The sequence below is a fragment of the Tursiops truncatus genome, chromosome X (genome assembly GCF_011762595.2).
Source record: "Tursiops truncatus isolate mTurTru1 chromosome X, mTurTru1.mat.Y, whole genome shotgun sequence".
Taxonomy (NCBI): domain Eukaryota; kingdom Metazoa; phylum Chordata; class Mammalia; order Artiodactyla; family Delphinidae; genus Tursiops; species Tursiops truncatus.
This window is the reverse complement of record NC_047055.1, coordinates 68,009,466-68,028,752: the sequence shown is the minus strand read 5'-3', so window position 1 is coordinate 68,028,752 and position 19,287 is coordinate 68,009,466. Positions and strand designations below refer to the sequence as shown.

At 42.7% G+C, this 19,287-nt stretch overlaps 1 long non-coding RNA gene across 14 annotated transcripts in view; it reads right to left on the bottom strand.

Annotated features, from left to right (window-relative positions):
* Positions 1-18,579, bottom strand: part of LOC109549496 (uncharacterized) — a 31,164-nt gene extending 12,585 nt beyond the window's left edge. Inside the window, exons 1-3 of one of the 14 annotated variants that reach the window (XR_004524589.2) lie at positions 17,833-18,579; positions 1,164-1,924; positions 443-530 (exon numbers count right to left, since the gene is read on the bottom strand). This is a non-coding gene — a long non-coding RNA (uncharacterized lncRNA). The other 13 variants (XR_012329220.1, XR_012329222.1, XR_012329218.1 and 10 more) reach the window with 13 other exon arrangements.
* Positions 18,580-19,287: the final 708 nt, after the last annotated feature.

Here is a 19,287-nt window from a genome sequence, read left to right as displayed (position 1 = left end):
AAATGCATTTGTAAAAAGCAAGGAATACTGGAGTAGTGCCTGTAAGCCCTCAGTTTACACAGCTCCTGACCCAACTGATCAAGGTGCTCCCTAGGCACACCTTGCATTTTCCCCTTGCTATCACTTTGCTTAGTAAGAGTGTTTTTCCCCTACTCTTCTTCCTCTATGCCCCACAGAATTTCCCAAACTTTTTATGGTACTCATCAAATTGCCCAACACCATAATAATTTGTCCATTTCTGCATCCTCCATGAGATAGCAAATTCCTGGACAGGAACTATGTCTTTGGTATTACTATTTATTCCAGTGCCTGGTCCAATAAATATTTGTTGCATAAGGATTATCGCAAGTTTGAAGATGCCCACATTCCCAGAGCATCCCTTTCTACAACTGCTAGAGATTTTATTTCAAGCAATGAACTGAAATACAACTCCAAGATTAACCTTTGGATGCTGTCTAGGGCAGGCTTCAATCCACCTAAAATCGATCCATCCTTCCTCTTGAGTGGGGGTACCAGCTCAGAATTCATCCCTTTAAAACAAATTCCAATAAATATAGTTGTATATTAATATTGAATGATAATTTGATTAGCAGCAATAACAGATTTCATAAGCATAGACCAGTGTTTCTCAAATTGGGGTGATAAGATCCCTGGGGGTTTATGGATATATTCTCATGGATCCCCAAGTTCTACATAAATTATTTTAAAAATTATATATCTTTGACAAAGATATCTTGAAATTGGAAAACATGTTTATATTGCAAATAACTTTAAGTCAGTGTTCCTCAAAACACATATTCTTTAGGATCTCAAAAAAAATTTGTTTCTTTAAAAGGTGTTGCATCCTGACAAGTTACTTCAGTTTGAGAAACAATGGCATAGACCACGTTTCCAAGAAGGCTCAGGACCATCCGTATATTACCTCCAATCGGTCAGACAAATAATGTCTTTAGGCATTGGTAGGGGGGAAAACAAGCTGTTAGGAAATACGGATATGAATTAAAATGGGCAGTAAGAAAAGCCCAACTCATTAGTATGATTCTTCTTGCTCCTGCTGGGATACATGTATATGCACAGAAAAGTGCTTCAAATTTGATGTTAATATTTTTCAGCTGGATCTTTGTGTTTGTTTAACATCAAAGAGGCTAAGTTTTTTCGCTTACCAAAGTATCTGTTGAAAAAGGTGAGGGGAAAGAACGTATCAACTTCATCATAAAGTAGGTGAGGTCATGGTTTTCTTATAAAACATACTTCTCCATTGCCCTCTTGCCAAACAGGTTCCACAAATATCTCAAACTAAAAAGACACTGCTACTCTCATCTGTTCTTGGGCAGAGATCTAACAAATCGGATTTATACCCCCAATCCCTAGAGCTTGAAAAGCATAAGCTTCAAACAATTAACAATCAACAATTTGTCAGCCTTGGCATATAGCCAAACACACTGGCTAGGCCTTATCTCTAATCACTTTCCATGGCTCCAAAAGAGGTAAAAACCAAATGACATTAAAATAAACCAATTGTACTACCCAGATGGCTGCAATATTAATCACGTCCTAGACCAAAGACAAAAAGTTAACCCACCTCCTTTAAGTTTATCCTATTAACTTCAAACCCTAGTGTGCTCCCTTTTTAAATCTCTATAACTTATAATTCACACAAGACAGCACTTGATTATCATATCCTAGAGTTATTTCAAGTGTGCTTATATTAGCGCCTTTAACAAGACAACCATCTTGGGGATGAGATTATATAGGACTATATCATTTCTACCCCTCACTTCAGTGTAACCGAGCATAGGGCCAGATACACAATACTAACTCTGTTATTTTGTTTGTTAACTCATATGGTGATATATAAATTGCAGATGAGGTAGAAACATGGAAGGAGACTTATAGGACCCTCTGACTTTTCTATGGGTAGCATCTAAAAGAAAGAAAACAGAACAGGGAAAAGATTACTTAATAACTGCAAAGTAGTACTTACAGTATTCTAAAGAGCCAGAGACTTCTTACAGCTGTCCAAGGAGCTAGTAGTGCAAACAGCACCCTGAGCTGGGCGAATCTTTTGACATCCTTCTCAGAGAAGAGTATCCTTTCTCAGTGATTACAAAGAACTGCTGTAGTGATAACTAGTTATTTGCTCCAGCAGTTCCATATTAAATACTTCTCTGCCACCAAACACCCTGTACACTAGAGCTGGAACACTATTCATTTTTACCAGGCAGCTACCTCACTGTTGAAATTTATATCCGAAAGAATGATTAGACCTTGGCTTATTTTTCTTTTCATATGAAATGGGGAAACTGGTTCCATCATTTCTAAGTCCTCACTTCAGTGTGGTGCTTTAGGCTACTTTAAATTAGCAGAATTAAACAGGGGGCATTTTATGTAATAGATTAATCAAATAAATTGATCTATGGTTTTCAAAAGCACCTCAGCATATGTTCTCTCATTTTTATCCTTTTACAGCAATCTTCTTGAAATAAGTAGGGGCTGGTTGGAGCTCCAGATGAAAAAATTTAAGGATTAGGAGGTTTAGGTAGTTTTTCTAAAAGTGAAAATTGTTAAAGCCCAAACAAGGAATGGTTTGAAAATGGTGGTAGAGCCCAAAGATACTGGTCTTAAGAGTTCCACTCTAGAACTCCTTTGATCATACTAAAATATCAAAGTCACAGTGGTCTATCCACAGACCCACCACCCTTAGTAAAATGAGAGACACTGGTCATCTGGTACATGGTATAAATAGGTTTTTAGACTTCAAAATTTCAATGACCAGGTTATCAATTCTAACTTGCAATCTTCCTTACAACATAAAAACTTAACAGCAACTTTTTGGTTGTATCTTGGCAGTTGACACTATACAATGGCAATATACAAGAAGAGAGGAGAGAGTCTTAGCCAGGCAATCTGCTTTGAAAGGAAGAATGCACAGATAGTGCTAAACTTCCTTCCTGGGGAGACAATTTTCAATTGATACTTATGTATAATGAAAACCCAAAATAAAGGATAGCAATCCAGTTCCCTTGGGTCTGACTTGCCTTGGGCATTTTGCCTAGTAAAGCAGTAAGAGGGGGGTAGGAATGGTTCCTGTCCCCAGAATGTGAAAAGAATTGGAACTGGGATCATTGACAAATGCAGGAAAAGGAGTGAAGGCCCAGCCACCTAGTTCAGGCTTGCTTTTGGTAGTCAATACTGCACAAACACAACATCAAAGTGGTAGGGAGATCTTGGGCTGATGGGCTAAAAAATGGGACAATTAATACTGTGTTAATAACACCGAAGGGGTTGTGGGAGGTCAGCACTACTCAGAAGTAATGCAAAGAAGGAAGTGGAAGGGTCCATGTCTAACGGGCCGGACCAAAGAAAGTGCAACCAAGGTATTACAGAAATTCAAAATGGGCAAAACAATGACATCTGAGATTGTTAACGTTTTAAGTCCAAGAGAAAAGCATTTTGCTCAGTCAACATTTCCCATCAACTATGCAAAAGGGGCAGGGCAGGAGCAGGAGGGGCAAGAGAGCACAATCTTATCTGGATACATGGACACCTGAAATTGTGAGCATTAATATTCCATAAGAAGGGTCCAAGGGCAGGCAAGTGGTCTGGAGAGGGAAGATAATGGCAAGACTATGACTACTTGGAATTTGATACACTGGAGCCAATGCAAAAGGAGTGGGAGTATGGGTCGTTGTTTGATGGACAAGTTCACAGCATACTGCAGTGTTTATACTTTATTATGCCATGGGAAGCTGGAGCTGGGAATGCTTGCCTAACAAAGCCAGGGAGGAAAAACCCATTGCTAAATGCCATTGTGCTCATCAGCAGTCCCAGTAGAAGTTTTGTGTCATTAGCAGCCCCTGCAGTAATGCAAAGGGGGTGCAAAGGGATGCTATCCGACTCTAAAAAGAAGAGAGAATAGATAATTGCAAATATTCACATTATCAGTCCAAAAAAGGGGCCTTAGTCAGTACCTCTGATGTATACAGTGAGGGTACAGGGGTCCTATCTAATGATCGTACTTTTGATATGTTATTGGTGCATATTAATTGTCCAAGAGCTGAGGTCATGATAGTTAGCTGAGGGGATATGACATTAGTCTACTGATAAAGACAACAATTTCAATTATGTATATTAACGGTCCACTAGAAGGGACCTTGGGGGAAAACAGTATCCCCTGCAGTATTACAAAGGAGATAAAATAGTCCTAGAAGTAACAGGGTTGTGAAAAACTGCAATTCTGCACATTAACTGTCCAAATAGAAAGGTCTTGGTGGTGGGCACAACCTACTGGAAGGCATAGGAAATGTGGGGGAGGAGGGGATCCTTGTCTACTGCCCAAGAACCAAATGCAATTATGCACATTAACAGGCCAAGGAATGGGGATATATGGGTCAGCAACCCTGATATACTGCAAATGGAGGGCAACAGGATAAGATGAACTAAGTTGCAGTTATGTACATTAATGTCGAAGGGACATGGTGTGGTCAATTAAAATCGTATACCTTGTACAAATATAAGGATCTTAAAGTAGCAGGCACTCCCTGCTAAAAGACAAAGGGAGTGGGGAGATAGGTGCCCCCATCAACTGTACAGGAACATGCACAAATGCAATTATGCACAATAACAAGCCATAAAAAGAGGCCTTAGTGATCATTACCCCTGCTGTACTACAAAAGGGGTCTGAGAGGATAGGATCTTATCCATATGGGATGAGCCATGTGCAGTTATGCACATTAATGTCCAAGGTGACTGGTTGTGGTCAGTTACAATTGTGCACCTTGACTGTCCAAATTTAACAGTCCTGTGGAGGGGGCACTTCCTGCTGGAAGGACAGGGAATGGAGAGGTGTCCTTGTCTAGTGCACAGGAACCCAGACAAATACAATAACAGGACAAGAAATGGGACTTAGGGGTCAAAATCTTTGTGGTACTTCTAAGGGGTTTGAAGGGGAAGGATCCTAATGTAATTGTCATTACACGTATTTGAGAAAGGGGCCTTAAGTGGACAGTACCCCATGCAGTAAAGCAAAGGGAGTGTGAAAAGAGTCAGGGACACAAGTTAACTCAAAGGACCATGGACAATTTTAATTACACATAGTCACAGTCCCAAAACAAGGGCTTTAAGGTAGTAAGTAACCTGTGCTTCAATAAGTGGAGTCCTGATCTAAAAAGCACAGTTGTGGACAACTGAGAATGTATACAAGACAACTAAGATTGTGCACATTAACTGCAGTAGTGTGTAAGATCTTGAGTAGTAGGCACCTCCTGTTGGAATATAAATAGAATGGGGAGGGTCCTTACCTGGTGTACAGGTACAGGAGCAAATGTAAGTATACACATTAACAGTCCAAGAAAACTTATCTTAGCTAGCCAGAAGCCCCCGCAGTAACGTAAATGGGGCAAGGAAATGGGATCCTAATCTAACATAAGGGAGCATGGGTTACTGAAATTATGCACGTTTAAACTCTAGAGGAAAAGCAGCCACAGTTGATCAGGACCCCTGATGCAAAGGAGGTGAAATGTGATGGGATCCTAGTGTAATTTTGCACATTAACTGTCCAAAAGAGAAACTAGTCAGTAGTCCCTCCTATAATACTAAGAACTCAAGATATTAGCTTGTCACGAGGGCACATGCACAATGAGTCCCAAGAGAAGGACTCTGAGTCACTAACATCCCCTGATATAATACAGAAAGGGAGGGATATTAAAGACAGGGGCCTTGAACACTGGAATTTTGCATGTAAATACTCCCAGAAAAAGTAACGGAGGTAATTAATACATCTTCTTATAAAACAAAGAGTACAAGGGACTTAAGTGAAAGATATATTTGTGGTCAATTACCATGGTTCACTTTATTCTAGTACAAAGGTCTTGAGTAAAGGGCATCCACCACTGAATACAAGGGAAGTTAGTGAGGTCTTTATATACTGCAGAGGAAGAAGGACAAATGCAATTGTGCATTAACAGTGAAAAGAAGGGGCCTTGGTGTTCAGGACCCTATGCTGTAATGCTGACAGGGTGTGAGAGGATGGGATGCACCACAACAGTCCCAAGTACCCTCTGTGGTAAGGGTACTGGAGTAGAAAGGGACTGGAAACTAGACTGACAGAAAGGACCATAGTTGCAGTTAAGCATCTTAAGAGTCCCAAAAACGCTCCCATGTAATGCAAAGGGAGTAGGAGGTAACGGGATTCTAGACCAACAGAAGGGAACACAGGTGCAATTACCATCATGACAGTCCCAAATGCCCTCCCAGGTAATGTAAAGGGGGTCATGGGATCCAAAACTAACAAAAGGGACCATATCTGCATTTAAACACATTCACAGATCCAAGTACCTTGTGTGGTAATGCAAACAAAGCTGGAGGGGATGGACCTCAGACTGAGAAGGGACCACAGCTGCAATTAAACACTTTAATAGTCCCAAGTGCACTCTGCTGTAATGCAAAGGGAGTAAGAGGGCATGGGAAGTGAGACTAACAGAAGGGACCACAGATGCAATTAAGCACTTCAACAGTCCCAAATACACTCCTAGGTAATGTTAAGGGAGTTAAGAGGGCATGGAATCCTAGATTAACAAAACAGATTACAGCTGCATTTAAGCACCTTTCTGTCCCAATACCAACAAGTAATACAAATGAGTAGAAAGGGATGAGATCCTAGAATTACAAAGGGACCACAGCCAAAAACGAGCACAGTGACAGTCCGAAATATGTTCCCAAGTTACGTGAGGGAATTGGAGTGCTTGAGAAAGTACACTTAACAGATGGGACTACAGCTGCCACTAACCACTTTAAAGGTCTCAAATACCTCTGCAGTCATGCAAAAGGAGATAGGTGGGAATGGGATCCTAGGTTAACATAAGGGATTGTACCTGCATTTAATAAGCACATTAACAGTCCCTTGTAGCCTCTGTGGAAACGCAAATCAAGTAGGAGGGGATGGGATCCCAGACTAACAGAAGGGACAGGAGTCCAATTAAAATAGTCCCAAGTGCCCTCTGCAGAAATGCAAAGGGAGTTAGGTGGGAATGGGATCCTAGGTTTAAAAAAAAAAGGACTGTACCTGCATTCAAGCACAGTAACAGTCCATTGTACACTGTGGTAATGCAAATCAAGGAGGGAAAGGGAATCTAGACCAACAGAAGGGACAGCAGCTTCAATGAAGCCCATTAAGAGTCCCAAGTACCCTTTGCAGTGATGTAAAGGGAGTTAGGTGGGAATATAGTTCAAGGTTAACATAAGAAACTGTACCTGCATTTAAGCACATTGAAAGTCCCTTGTAACCTCTGGGATGATGCAAAGGGAGTTACATGGGAATGGGATCCCACCTTACAAAGGGACTGTAACTGCATTTAAGCACATTAACAGTCCTTTGTACCCTCTTTTATAATGCAAATTTAGTAGGAGGGCATGGGAATCTAGACGGACAGATGAGACTGTATAGGCAGGTAAACGCATTAACAGTCCCAAGTACGCTCTGCAGTCATGCAAAGGGAATTAGGTGGGAATGGGATCATAGGTAACATAAGGGACTGTAGTGCCATTTAAGCACATTAAAAATCCCTTGTACACTCTGTGGTAATGTAAATCAAGTAGGAGGGAATGGGATTCTAGACTAAGAGGGAAACCGTAGCTGTATTAAAGCTTGTTAACAGTCCCAATTACCATCTGCAGTCATGAAAAGGGAGTTAGGTGGGATTTCGGGGTTAACTCAAGGCACTGTACCTGCATTTAAACACATTAGCAGTCCCTGGTAGCCTCTTTGGTAATGCAAATGGAGGCAGGTGGAAATGGGATCCTTGAACTCTACCTGCATTTAAGCACCATAACAGTCCCTTGTACCCTCCGTGGTAATGTAAATCCTGTAGGAGGGGATGGGATCCTAGACTAAGGGACTGTGGCTTCAGTAAAGCCCATTAATAGTCCCAAATACCCTCTGCAGTCATGCAAAGGGAGTTAGGTGGGAACAAGATCCTAGGTTAACATAAGGGACTGTAGCTGCATTTAAGCACTTCAACAGTACTTTGTAGCCTCTGTGGTAGTGCAAAAGGAGTTAGGTGGAAATGGGATCCTGGTTATCAAAAGGGACTGTAGATCCATTTAAGTATATTAACCATCCCTTGTACCCTCTCTGGTAATGCAAATCAAGAAGGAAGGGAACAGATCCTAGACTAACAGAAAGGACTGTAGCTGCAATCAATCGCATTTAAAGTCCCAAGTATTCTCTGCAGTCATACAAAGTGAGTTAGTTGGGGGTGGTATCCAAGATTACCATAAGGGACTATAATTGCATTTAAGCATGTTAACAGTCCCTTGTACAGTCAGTGGTAATGCAAAGGGGGTTAGTTGGGAATGGGATCCTAGGTGAAACAATAAAGGGGACTATACCTGCATTTAAGCACATTAACAGTCCCTTGTATCCTCTGTGGTAATGTAAATCTGTAGGAGGGGATGGGAATCTAGACTAAGAGAAGGGACTGTAGCTGTGATTAAGCCCGTTAACAGTCCCAAGTACCCTCTGCAGTCATAAAAAGGGAGTTAGGTAGGAATGGGTTCCTAGGTTAAAAAAAAAAAAAGGGACTGTAGCTGCATTTAAGCACATTAACAGTCCATTATACCCCCTTTGGTAATGCAAATCGAGGACAGCCTGGGAATCTAGACTAATAGAAGGGAGGGCAGTGCAATTAAGCCCATTAACAAGTCCCATGTAGGCTCTGCATTAATGAAAAGGGAGTTAGGTGGGAATGGGATCCTAGGTTAACATAAGGGACTGTAGTTGCATTTAAGCACATTAATAGTTATACAGTTTGTGGTAATGCAAACCGTGTAAGAGAGGATGGGAATGTACACTAACAGAAGGGAACGCAGCTACAGTAAGCTCGGTAACAGTCCCAAGTACCCTCTGCAGTCAGGAAAGGGAGTTAGGTGGAAATGGAATCTTAGGTTACAAAAGGGACTGTAGCTCCATTTAAGCACATAAACAATCCATTGTACTCCCTTTGGTAATGCAGATTGAGTAGGAGGGCATGGGAATCTGGACTAACAGAAGGGGCTATAGCTCTAATTGAGTCCATTAACAGTCCCAAGTACCCTCTGCAGTTGTGAAAAGAGAGGTTAGGTGGGGATGGGATCCTAGGTTAACATAAGGAGCTGTAGCTGTTTTTAAGCCCATTAACAGTCCCTTGTAGAGCCTGTGGTAACGATGGGAATCTAGGGTAACAGAAGGGACTGTAGCTGCAATAAAGCCCAATAACAATCCCAAGTACCCTCTGCAGTCATGAAAAGAGAGTGAGGTGGGAATGGAATCCTAGGTTAAAAGGCGGGGGGGGGGGGGGGGGGGGGGGGGAGATTGCACTTGCATTTAAAAGCACATTAACAGTCCCTTGTGTCCTCTCTGGTAATCTAAAGGGAATTAGGAGGTAATTAGCTCTAATGGGATCCTAGGCTAAGATAAGGGACAGCAGTACAATTAAGCCCATTAGCAAGTTCTATGTAGGCTCTGCAGTAATGAAGAGGGAGATAGTTGGGGATGGGATCCTAGGTTAATATAAGTGACTGTAGCTGCTTTTAAGCACAGTAACAGTCCCTTGTACCCTCTGTGGTAATGCAAAGGGAGTTAGGTGAAAATAGGATCCTACCTAAAAAAAGCGATTGTTTCTACATTTAAGCATATTAACAGTCCCTTGTATCCTCTTTGGTAACCTAAAAGGAATTAGGTAGAGATGGGATCCTAGACTAACGGAAGGGACAGTAGTGCAACTAAGGCCATTAACAAGTCCTATGTAGGCTCTGCAGTAATGGAAGGGAGATAATTAGGGATGGGATCCTAGGTTAAGACAGGGGACTATAGCTGCATTTAAGCCCATTAAAAGTCCCAAGTACCTTCTGCAGTCATTAAAAGGGAGTTAAGTGGGAATAGGGTCCTAGATAAACATAAGGGACTGTAGCTGCTTTTAAGCACAGTAACAGTCCCTTGTACCCTCTGTGGTAGTGCAAGGGAGTTAGGTGGGAATGGGATCACAGGTAAACATAAGAGACTGTAGATGCATTTAACCACAGTAACAGTCTCTCGTGTACTCTGGGGTAATGCAAACTGAGTACAGGGATGGGATTCTAGACGAACAGAAGGGACAGCAGTGTAATAAAGCCCATTAACAAGTCCATGTAGGCTCTGCAGTAATGCAAAGGGAGTTAGGTGGCAATGGGATCCTAGAGTAACATAAAGGACTGTAGCTCTATTTAAGCACATTAGCAGTCCCTGTACTCTCTGTGTTAATGCAAATGGAGTAGGATGGAACGGATTCTAGATAACAGAAGGGACTGTGCCTGCAACAAAGCCCGTTAACAGTCCCGAGTACTCTCTGCAATCACGAAAAGGGAGTTAGGTGGAGAGGGGATCCTAGGTAATTGCATTTAAGCACATTAACATTCCCTTGTATCCCCTTTGGTAATGCAAATGGAGTAGGAGGGCATGGGAATCTAGACTAACAGAAGGGATTATGGCTCTAATTGAGCCCATTAACTCCCCCAAGTACCCTCTGCAGTCATTCAAAGAGCTTTAAATGGGAATGGGATCATAGGTAAACATGAGAGAGTGTAGATGCATTTAAGGATATTAGTCTCTACACTCTAGGGTAATGCAAATCAAGTAAGAGGAATGGGCTTCTAGACTAATAGGAGGGACAGCAGTGCAATTAAGCCCGTTAACAAGTCCCATATAGGCTCTGCATTAATGAAAAGGAAGTTAGGTGGGGATGGGATCCTAGGTTAACATAAGAGACTATAGCTCCATTTAAGCACATTAACAGTCCCAGTTACCCTATGTGGTAATGCAAATCCAGTAAGAAGGAAACTGATTCTAGATTTACAGAAGGGACTGTAGCTGCAGTAAAGCCCATTAACAGTCCCAAGTACCCTCTGCAGTCATTAAAAGGGAGTCAGGCGGGAATAGGGTCCTAGATAAACATAAGGGACTGTAGCTGCTTTTAAGCACAGTAACAGTCCATTGTACCCTCTGTGGTAGTGCAAGGGGGTTAGGTGGGAATGGGGTCATAGGTAAACGTAAGAGACTATAGATGCATTTAAGCACAGTAACAGTCTCTTGTACATTCTGGGATAATGCAAATTGAGTAGGTGGGATGGACTCCTAGATTAACAGAAGGGACAGCAGTGCCATTAAGCCCATTAACAAGTCCATGTAGGCTCTGCAGTAATGAAAAGGGAGTTAGGTGGCAATGGGATCCTAGATTAACATAAAGGACTGTAGCTCTATTTAAGCACATTAGCAGTCCTTTGTGCCTTCTATGTTAATGTAAATCGTGTAGGAGTGAATGGGAGTCTAGACTAACAGAAGGGACTGTAGCTGCAATAAACCCATTAACAGTCCCAAGTAACCTCTGCAGTCATTCAAACAGGTTTAAATGGGAATGGGATCATAGGTAAACATGAGAGACTGTAGATGCATTTAAGGATGTTAACAGTCTCTACACTCTGGGGTAATGCAAATCAAGTTAAGAGGGATGGGCTCCTAGACTAATAGGAGGGACAGCAGTGCAATTAAGCCCATTAACAAGTCCCATATAGGCTCTGCATTAATGAAAAGGAAGTTAGGTGGGAATGGGATCCTAGGTTAACATAAGGGACTATAGCTCCATTTAAGCACATTAACAGTCCCTTGTGCCCTTTGTGGTAATGCAAATCCAGTAAGAAGGAAACTGATTCTAGATTAACAGAGGGACTGTAGCTGCAGTAAAGCCTATTAACAGTCCCAAGGACCCTCTGCAGTCATTAAAAGGGAGTCAGGCGGGAATAGGGTCCTAGATAAACATAAGGGACTGTAGCTGCTTTTAAGCACAGTAACAGTCCATTGTACCCTCTGTGGTAGTGCAAGGGAGTTAGGTGGGAATGGGGTCATAGGTAAACATAAGAGACTGTAGATGCATTTAAGCACAGTAACAGTCTCTTGTACACTCTGGGATAATGCAAATTGAGTAGGTGGGATGGACTCCTAGATTAACAGAAGGGACAGCAGTGCCATTAAGCCCATTAACAAGTCCATGTAGGCTCTGCAGTAATGAAAAGGGAGTTAGGTGGCAATGGGATCCTAGATTAACATAAAGGACTGTAGCTCTAAGCACATTAGCAGTCCTTTGTGCCTTCTGCGTTAATGTAAATCGTGTAGGAGTGAATGGGAATCTAGACTAACAGAAGGGACTGTAGCTGCAATAAAACCCATTAACAGTCCCAAGTACCCTCTGCAGTCATGAAAAGAGATTTAAATGGGAATGGGATCATAGGTAAACATGAGAGACTGTAGATGCATTTAAGGATGTTAACAGTCTCTACACTCTGGGGTAATGCAAATCAAGTAAGAGGGATGGGCTCCTAGACTAATAGGAGGGACAGCAGTGCAATTAAGCCCGTTAACAAGTCCCATATAGGCTCTGCATTAATGAAAAGGAAGTTAGGTGGGAATGGGATCCTAGGTTAACATAAGGGACTATAGCTCCATTTAAGCACATTAACAGTCCCAGTTACCCTATGTGGTAATGCAAATCCAGTAAGAAGGAAACTGATTCTAGATTTACAGAAGGGACTGTAGCTGCAGTAAAGCCCATTAACAGTCCCAAGTACCCTCTGCAGTCATTAAAAGGGAGTCAGGCGGGAATAGGGTCCTAGATAAACATAAGGGACTGTAGCTGCTTTTAAGCACAGTAACAGTCCATTGTACCCTCTGTGGTAGTGCAAGGGAGTTAGGTGGGAATGGGGTCATAGGTAAACATAAGAGACTGTAGATGCATTTAAGCACAGTAACAGTCTCTTGTACACTCTGGGATAATGCAAATTGAGTAGGTGGGATGGACTCCTAGATTAACAGAAGGGACAGCAGTGCCATTAAGCCCATTAACAAGTCCATGTAGGCTCTGCAGTAATGAAAAGGGAGTTAGGTGGCAATGGGATCCTAGATTAACATAAAGGACTGTAGCTCTATTTAAGCACATTAGCAGTCCTTTGTGCCTTCTGTGTTAATGTAAATCGTGTAGGAGTGAATGGGAATCTAGCCTAACAGAAGGGACTGTAGCTGCAATAAAACCCATTAACAGTCCCAAGTACCCTCTGCAGTCATGAAAAGAGAGTGAGGTGGGAATGGAATCCTAGGTTAAAAAACGGGGGGAGGGGGATTGTACATGCATTTAAAAGCACATTAACAGTCCCTTGTGTCCTCTTTGGTAATCTAAAGGGAATTAGGAGGGGATGGGATCGTAGGCTAAGATAAGGGACAGTAGTACAATTAAGCCCATTAGCAAGTTCTATGTAGGCTCTGCAGTAATGAAAAGGGAGATAGTTGGGATGGGATCCTAGGTTAACATAAGGGACTACAGCTGCATTTAAGGACATTAACAGTCCCTTGTACCCTCTGTGGTAATGCAAATCCAACAAGAAGGAAACTGATTCTAGATTAACAGAAGGGACTGTATCTGCAATAAAGCCCATTAACAGTCCGTTGTCCCCCTTTTGGTAATACAAATAGAGTAGGAGGGCATGGGACTCTGCTAACAGAAGGGACTGTAGCTCTAATTGAGCCTATTAACAGTCCCAAGTACCCTCTGCAGTCATGCAAAGAGATTTAGACAGGAATGGGATCATAGGTAAACGTAAGAGACTATAGATGCATTTAAGCACAGTAACAGCCTCTCATACATTCTGGGGTAACACAAATTGAGTAGGAGGGATGGGATTCTAGACTAACAGAAGGGACAGCAGTACAATTAAGCCCATTAACAAGTCCATGTAGGCTCTGCATTAATGCAAAAGGAGTTGGGGGGGATGGGGTCCTAGGTTAACATAAGGGACTGTAGCTCCACTTAAGCACATTAACAGTCCCTTGTGCCCTTTGTGGTAATGCAAATCGAGTAGGAAGGGAATGGATTCTAGAGTGACAAAAGGAACTGTAGCTGCAATAAAGGTCATTAACAGTTCCAAGTACCCTCCGCAGTACCCTCCTCACTCAAAGGGAGTTAGGTGGGGATGGGTTCCTAGGTTAACATAAGGGACTGTAGCTGTCTAAGTCCATTATCAGTCCCTTGTACTGCCTGTAGTAATGCAAATCATCTAGGAGGGGAATGGGTGCTAGACTAACAGAGGGGTCTGTAGCTGCAATCAAGCCCATTAACTGCCGGAAGTATCCTCTGCTGTAATGCAAAGGCAGTTAGTTGGGGATGGGATTCTAGTTTAAAGAAAGGAGTCATTGGGACTGCAATTTTGCACATGAACAGTGTCAGGAAATGGCCTTAGATAATTAGCACCTTTCAGAAGTAAAGATGGTGCAGGGTTCCTGATACAAAAGGCTCAGGTGTAATCAATTAGGTTTGTGCACATAAAATGTCCTAGTGCAGAGTTCTTAAGTAGTAAGGGTCCTCTGCCAGAATACAAAGTGGGTGGGTGTGACTAATTCACAGGACATTGACAAATGCAACTATGAACATTATCAATTCAAGAGAAGGTTCCTTGAGAGTCTGACCCATATAGCATGCAAATGGGATACAGTGGCCCATTAAAATGGACAGGACTCTGGACAACTGCAACTGTGCAAATTAACTGTCCAAAAGCTGAGTTCTTGAATAATCTGCATGACCTAGCAGTATTCCACCGAGTGTGGGATTTCATTTTTTATTGCATGGGACCATAGATGTATGTAATTATGCACATCAATTGTTTAATAAGAGAAGGGACTTTGGGTAATCAGAACTCCTCAGAAGAAATGGCACAGAGGTAAGGGATATCCTAGACTAATGGATGGGACCATGGGAAATGAGGATTTTACATATTAATGCAAAGTGATAGGTAGTCTGAACTGCCTAGGAGCAATGAAGAGCATGGGCGGGTCTTACCTGTTAAGCAGGACCATGACTAACAGTTATTGTACCCATTAATATACCAAAGTAAAGGACTTTGAGGATGAGCACTTCTGCTGTAGTGCAAAAAAGTTGCAGAGGACTTGTGTAATGAACAATTGGGATTCTTCTCATTAATAATTCAAGGAAGATGGTCTCAGGTAGTCAGTAGTGCCTAATAGCAATGCGAATGGGATGGAGGGTCATTGATTAATGGGGAAGACGATGTACAGTTTGGTACTTTAATTGTCCAAGAACAGCAGGACTCCCGAAAAGCAGAGCAAAATTGGTAGGATGCCTTTGTTTAATGGACAAGGCTATGACAATTGGGACTGAGCACATTAACTGTGGAACAAAAAATCTGGGTTTTCTGTGCCCCCTGCTGAATGCAAAAGGGTTTTTGACTGGGATCTAATCCAATGGGCAGGATTATGAACAATTAGAATTTCACTCAGTGCGAAGAGTTTAGGTGGTCAGCACAGTATATATGCACTGTCCAGAAAACTGGGATTGTGACTACTGCATCAATGACAGAGGAATGGTTTCTCCTTCCTTAAGGACAGGGGATTGAGAAGATTGAGTAACTAGACTTATGAAAGCTCTCAATTAATTAACATTTCCTAACATTAATGCAAAGGGTGTGTGGATTCTTTGTTCTAACATGGGACAATGGACAAAAGGGATTCTGTACATTAATTGAAAATGGTGACTCAGGTAGTCAGCATTCAATATCTGCAATGCTAGAGGCAGACAGGGTATCCCAGTCTACTGGGTGAGCAACGTGGACAACTTATTTTTAGCACTGAATCAATGCAAATTTCACGGGCTTTAGGGAGAAACAGGACTGAGGCTGGGCTGGGGCTGGGGCTGGGGCTGGGGTTGGGGCAGGGGCTGGGGCAGGGCCAGGGGCTGGGGCTGGGGCTGGGGCTGGGGCTGGGGCCGGGGCTGGGGCCGGGGCCGGGGCTGGGGCCGGGACTGGGGCCAGAGCTGGGGCTGGGGCTGGGGCTAGGGCCAGGGCTGGGGCCATTAAGGGGGTTGCTGGGAAAAGGGCTGGGGTGGAGCTAGAGGCTGTGGAGTCAAGGAACCACAGAAAACTGAAATTATGAGCAATAATACTCCAATATAATAAGTTCGAATAGAAGAAGCAAGTCCACAGCAATTCAAGTTTCCTGCAGATAGGTGGGTCATTAGTCAATTAGTGCAGCATTAAGGGTGAGAACAAAGCAAGGCCTGGACCGGAGTGGACCTTCAAATATTCCTTTTTACATTCAGTCATAAAGTTAAATTTTTAATTAACTACTTCTGTGCTATAAGACTCTTCAAAAATCCAAAGGGAAGTAGTTTATTAAGTCAGCCCCAAAGTAAAAAATAGTAAAAACTTTAAAATGGCTTATTATTTTACTTTGAACATCTAAAGACAAAAAAAGTTTAAGCAATTTGTAGAAAAAGAAACTGAAAACTTTAAGGAATTTTAAAGGAACCCAAACATGAAAACCAATTAAATGTAACTGAAATGAAGTCTACAAATAAAGCCCCTAAATACATTTCCATAGTAGTCCCTTAAGGCTTAAATCGAACACTAGCAAACCACATAATCAAACTATGTATGACTAACATCCAAGAAACAAATAGAAATCAAAATCCGACCCCAGCATTAGCCATGGGGTAGGTGTTCCTCTTGAGGAAGGCAGGGATTCCTCTTCTGCCACCTGTCGGCCAACGATCATCTGCGATCCATTCTGGTTCTTGCCACGACTCACCGCCATTTTCACACTTGGCAGGCATGGAGCACTGCCCCTGGCCAAAGTGCAGAAGAGCAGAGGCGGGGTTGGCGGGGGCGGGTAGTACACTAGCCTTAGGCCACGGCACCAATGCAGAGGAATGGCGTGAAGTTCAGCCCGCACAGCCTAATATCCTGCACTGCAAGTGGCAATGCCGGAGGGGAGGGAGCAAGTGAAAGGGGAGGGAGGTGGAAAGGCCAAATGTCCTTGGAAAGACCTTGGTACCACCCACTGGGAGTAGTACAAACGTGGCCCGTCCTGACTGGCTGAATAGAGACGGTAGCGAGGTGCTATTCTAACTCGGTCTAATTCCATCCTCCACTAACTGGCTGCGACCAATTCCACCATCCTTTCTGATTGGGTGGGTCATGCGGCAATCCAACATTGCCAATCCCTCCTTTCACTTTTTCGCGGCAAAGCCCGCCATCTTTAACAATGCGGCAGGCCCTCCTGGTGCAAAGCCCGCCAAGAATGTAACGGTCGCTCACCCCTGCCATGACATCCACGTGACAAACTGCCATGATATCCACATGACAAGGTCAGCCATATTGTCCCTGCAGCAAAACCTGTCAGGAAATGCACACGGCAAAGACAAAGGCCCGCCATGTTTTAGACTGCGGCAAGTACTTAAGCCGCCATCTTTTACTATGTAACAGAATATTTCCACCGCCATGCTGCACACTAGAACAAAGACACCCATGATGTGGCTTCCCGCCACTGGAACACTGCGGCAAAATGGATCCGCCATTTTGAACACTCTAACAAAGCAGAGAGCCATGCTAAGCAATGCTGCAAAGTCAAAATCGCCATTTTGAACCCTGCGCCTAGGTCCTCTCCCTCTCATTTTCGATTAGCCTTTTGTAATGTGACACAGGATGATCCTGTTTTTCCACCTCATGATACCACAATTCATGCAAAACTCCTAACATGACCCAAATCAGCTCATTCAAAACACTTAACTCATGCAATGCATATCATTTCCTCTGCCTGTCCCACTATTCATCTTACCTTCCTGGTTTATATTTAGCACAAACAACTAGCTCTCAGCCAAGCTGGGCGGCAATTCTAAAGTGGCCGCCATCTTTCCTCCCCAGCCTAACCAACCCCCTAGCCTAACTGCAAAGTCATCTCCCAGCCAAAGCCGTAGGTCCACTCACACAACACCAAACGATTAGCAGCAACATTTTGTAGACATTCCAGATAGTACAACGAACCACAAAACCCAACACTTTTCCATCCATAAAAAGCCCCGATGGGCGATGAAAAAAAAAAATCTAAGCAGGTATCCGCGGCCCCGATGGGCAAGGAAAAAAAAAATTAAAGCAGGTATCCGAGGCCCCGATGGGCAAAGGAAAAAAAGAAAAATCAAAGCAGGTATCCAAGGCCCCGATGGGCCAAAAAATAAATTTAAAAAAAAAAAAAAAGGCAGGTATCCATTGCCCCGTTGGGCCAGAGGGTTGGGGAGAGAGGGGGTACACAGCAGGTATCCGAGGCCCCGATGGGCTAAGGGAAAAAAAAATTAAAAGCAGGTATCCGCGGCCCCGATGGGCAAAAAAATAACAATATTAAAACCAGGTATCCACAGCCCCGATGGGCAAAATATAGAAAAGGGGGAGAAAAAGAAGACTAAACCACAAAAAACCAGAGGAGTCAACCAAAAATCATTCCAAAGAAAAATTCCTTTAAAATTGAAAACTGCCTAAAAATATCCCAAATATCTGTAAAATAGCGAGGTGTCAAGAAAATACTAGGAGAAATTTCAGATTTTTAAAAATATTTTATGAATTTTTGGTGAATTTTTTAAAAGAAATACGCCATAAGGCATGGTTGGGGGCTGGAAAATGTTCCAGAAAGAACCACAAGGGCAAAGAGATCCAATATGAGCAAGCTTCTACCCCGGGAAAAGAAGAAATATGGCGGTCGCAGCAAAGTGCAGCGCTTTAAGAAGTGAGAGGGAGGGGACTGAGGGCGGAGGGAGTAGAAGAGGAGTGGCCTAGAAGATTGAAAGCCAGACATATTTGTAGTTTAGCCAGCTCAAAAATTTACCCAGTAACAAGAAAAAGAGAGATTTCAAAAAAACACAGCAACATACTAAAAAGAACATTAGACTGGAGGTAGGCTTCATTTCTAGTCTAGGAGCCACGACTTCAAAGGGTTTTCAATGGGTTCGCATCTGTAAAATAGGGACGTTGAGTAAATCAAATTAGATAACTGATGTTAAAATTCTCCACAAACAGTATAGCAAATGAAAAGGTTTTAGTTTAATTTGGTTTTGAAATAGGAGGAAAGGGGAAGTAGAGCTTTGATATGTTAATAAAGTATCCAAATACCTCATTTAGCCAGAATGTATAACTGCCCCACCAAACGTTTGAACCAAAGAAGCTAGGAAGGGGCAATACATTAAGGTTAGAACCCTCTTCAAGGGACTTTCCCTTCCGTTATCTAATGTGATAGTGAAGGTTTACTAGAAAAAGAGACCCATAAAGGTTACACGATGTGCTCAAAGTCACACACCATGATTCTGATTCAGTGTATTTTCTACTCCAGCACTCTGCCTGTGTGGCCCCTGATAATAGAAGACTGGAAGTGCTTCTAAGTGAACAAGAGAGGAA